Below are 3,639 nucleotides of genomic sequence, written 5' to 3'. Positions count from 1 at the left end.
GCGAGAGACACCCCACCCCTCTGCTCCCTGCCTATATATGTATATGGGAGATGGAGGGGCCCCCGCCCTGAACAACAGCCACCTGCATCCCGGTCCGGGGAGCCTCCGAACCCTCACCTGCCCGACCGAACCACCTGCCTGTGTTCGCCCTCAGGTTTATAACCAGGGCCTCACCTTGGCCAGGTCTCCCTCTCTCCGAGGTTGATATCTGATGGCCTCTCCTTATTGCCATATTAAGGAGGGGGGGGGATGATGGAGGGGAGGTATGTGAGGCCGGGTGGGAAGGCCTGGAGGCTTGGAGGAGGTCTAAAAATAAGAGACGATGAGTCGGAGGTAAATCAAGATGGACTTATGCAGATGGCAGGGAAATTAGAGAGCGTTGGGTTTGGGGGGGGGAGATACTGTATGGGGCCCAGAAAGGAAGGCTCTCTCTCTCTCTCTCTCTCTCTCTCTCTCTCTCTCTCTCTCTTGGGTGTTCTTGAATTACACGGGAGGTGGTGGATAAGGCTGTGCGCTGGGGATGCGTCGGGCTCTGAGAATGGTCTCCCCGCAGCCCCTCTCCTCCCCACCTGCCCCTCCTTCTCCTCCTCCTCCTCCTCGCTTTCTTCCAGCCGGCCGACGTCACCCCTTCCATGGGGAGGGATGCCAGGTTTCAGGGACAATGTCCTCAGCCCGGGGCGTAAAGGGATCCGCTCCGCTGCAGAGCGCCTCTCGCTTGCGTCAGGGGAGGCTACTGTACGGCCGGCGTCCCCACACAGAGACACCATCCGCAAGAGAACTCAGCCCTCCTGCGGCGGAAGCTATCTTGTGCCCCATTGGAAGGGAGGGGGGAGAGAAGGCCTTCAAGAGGTCTAGCTGCTTGGCTTAGAGGACTGCAGTTTTTTTCAGGCAGTTGAGTCAGAGATAGGAAAATGTTGGCCTGCTGGAAAAGGCGCAGGTTTCTCACGTGGAGAAGAAACAGGTCTTGGTATCGCCTAGAATCGCCGCCCAACTTAAAGGTGTCCAGAGAAATTGCAAATAAAAGCATTTTTTGGAGGGTGGGGGCGGGGCAGACCAAACCACCCCCCAGAATACATTTCTGCAATTCCCCCCTCAATTTTTACATATTTTTTTTAAGAATGAAATTTGCAACTTGCAGCTGCTGAAAAGGGGAATGAAAAATATTGCAATTCATTACATAACTCACATTTTCATTACATTATTCCAAGTGGAACGTAATCATTTGCACGGTATTTGTGGGCTGCAAAGCAGCAACAGCGGCGAACGTTTATCGTATTTGCCAGATTGATTTCCGTTTCAAACAAGGGGGAAGAAAAAGCAGACACCGTCCATTTACCTCTCCAGTTTCTGTTTTGTTCATTTATTCATTCCCCCCCATCAGATTTGTACACCAAATTGATAGCCAAAACATGAACAAATCTCAAAGTGGTTTACAAAAAAGAAAGAAAGATGAAACAGGAAAGTTACCAATAAGAAGAATGAATGTATCAATAACGTATGACTTGTGGAAAATTTTAAAAAACTGAATTCTCTAACCCAAATTACTTGAATTAACCCGAATTATCCTAACCAGTTACTTGAGCCTGAAATGGCGGCGCAGAGAATGTGAATATTTGGTCTCACCAAGAGAGGAAATCACCCAGTTCACGGGAGAGTCTTTATCCAAGTTGCCGGATCTCAGCCCTGCAAAGGGGGTGTTGAGATTATTCCCCTCTCTTGCACAAAACAAATAAACAAGGAGCCTATATTCCTAGGGTTCCTATATGCCAGGCCTGTCTTCTTGGACTAGCTGAGCCCCAAGGTCCCTTTCAGCTCTCCAGTTCATTGGAGACTGAATAGCCATCAGTCAGGGATCCTTTAGTTGTGATTTCTGCATTGCTGGCGGGTTGGAGTAGATGAGCCTTTGGGACCCCAACCCCATAACTCTATGATTTCTTTCTGTTTATAACACACACACACACACACACACACACACACACACACACACACACACTCTGTCCATTCCTTTCATTTCAGCAGGGTGGAAAAGTAATCTCTTTCTGGCTCCCCTCGCCCATCCCAGTCTGCAAGACGGAGGCTGGCATGTCAGCAGATGCCAAGGTAACTGGAGCTGCCTTCAGATTACAGAGCGATGAGCCCCCCCCCTCTCTCTGAGGGAGGGGGCCTTTCTGGGTGCTCAGCAGGGGGCGTGATGTGAGAGGGGAGAAGCGTGGCTGGGGGCCAGCACCCCTTCTTTCTCCACCCCCCCTCAGTTTCACAGCTGTGCCTGTTTGCTCTGCCATCTGAGAACGTGGCAAAGCATTAGGGCCCGATCCATTTTATTTCTGCAAAGCCAGGGGTGCGCCAGCTTCGAAGGCTCACTGGCACGCCGTGGGCATTCCTGCAAGTGGCACCTGCAAATTGCTTTGGGGCGCTTCCATGTTCTTTCTGTGCAAAGTGGCCAAATGTCATCCCGCTGGGCACTCTCACCCTGGCTTGGACCTTTATTGAGAAATTATTGAATTTCACAACGCAGCAAAGCAACGAACCAAGTGGCAGTTTGCCATTATGGATCCATAAGGCAAAGCTAGATCTTACTTCAGATCATGCAGAGAACAGGGATATAGTGTCCGCAGAAGCAAAGAGGGCTCTCAGTAATGGCACAGGCAAGCAGCGCCAAATAAAATCAAATTCACAGAGGTGACATTGTTATTGCTGTGAGGGGTGTGCTCTTTGCTGTCTATTTTGTTGTTTCCTCAGCTTGTAGACGGCCTTGTGTACAGTGGTACCTCTGGTTACTTAATTCGTTCTGGAGGCCCGTTCTTAACCTGAGGTACCACTTTAGCCATGTGTAGGCAAACTAAGGCCCGGGGGCCAGATCCGGCCCAAACACCTTCTAAATCCGGCCTGCAGACGGTCCGGGAATCAACGTGTTTTTACATGAGTGGAATGTGTCCTTTTATTTAAAATGCATCTCTGGGTGATTTGTGGGGCATAGGAATTTGTTAATATTTCCCCCCCAAAATATAGTCTGGCCCCCCACAAGGTCTGAGGGGCAGTGGACTGGCCCCCTGCTGACCCCTGGGTCTTTAGCTAATGGGGCCTCCCACTGCCTCCGCCACACAATTTCTGTTCTCATCCTGAGGTAAGGTTCTTAACCTGAGGTACTATTTCTGGGTTAGCCGAGTCTGTAACCTGAAGTGTTGGTAACCCAAGGTGTTTGTAACCGGAGGTATTGCAATATAAAGGTAAAGGTACCCCTGCCCGTACGGGCCAGTCTTGACAGACTCTGGGGTTGTGCGCCCATCTCACTTAAGAGGCCAGGGGCCAGCGCTGTCCGGAGACACTTCCGGGTCACGTGGCCAGCGTGACATCGCTGCTCTGGCGAGCCAGAGCCGCACACGGAAACGCCGTTTACCTTCCCGCTGGTAAGCGGTCCCTATTTATCTACTTGCACCCGGAGGTGCTTTCGAACTGCTAGGTTGGCAGGCGCTGGGACCGAGCAGCGGGAGCGCACCCCGCCGCGGGGATTCGAACCACCAACCTTTCGATCGGCAAGCCCTAGGCGCTGAGGCTTTAACCCACAGCGCCACCTGCGTCCCATTGCAATATAGGAAGGCGGTATGCAAATTAAAAGTGAAATGTAAAAATGAAATGACA

General features: G+C 51.4%; 1 protein-coding gene across 1 annotated transcript in view; it reads left to right on the top strand.

Annotated features, from left to right (window-relative positions):
• The window catches only part of LOC307205600 (uncharacterized protein), a 286,408-nt gene that overhangs the window by 70,143 nt on the left and 212,626 nt on the right, over positions 1-3,639 (top strand). The window lies entirely within an intron of this gene.

This window comes from Podarcis cretensis, assembly GCF_951804945.1.
Source record: "Podarcis cretensis genome assembly, chromosome: 16".
NCBI lineage: Eukaryota > Metazoa > Chordata > Lepidosauria > Squamata > Lacertidae > Podarcis > Podarcis cretensis.
The sequence above is the reverse complement of the archived record's forward strand: the minus strand, read 5'-3'. Positions and strand labels throughout refer to the sequence as shown.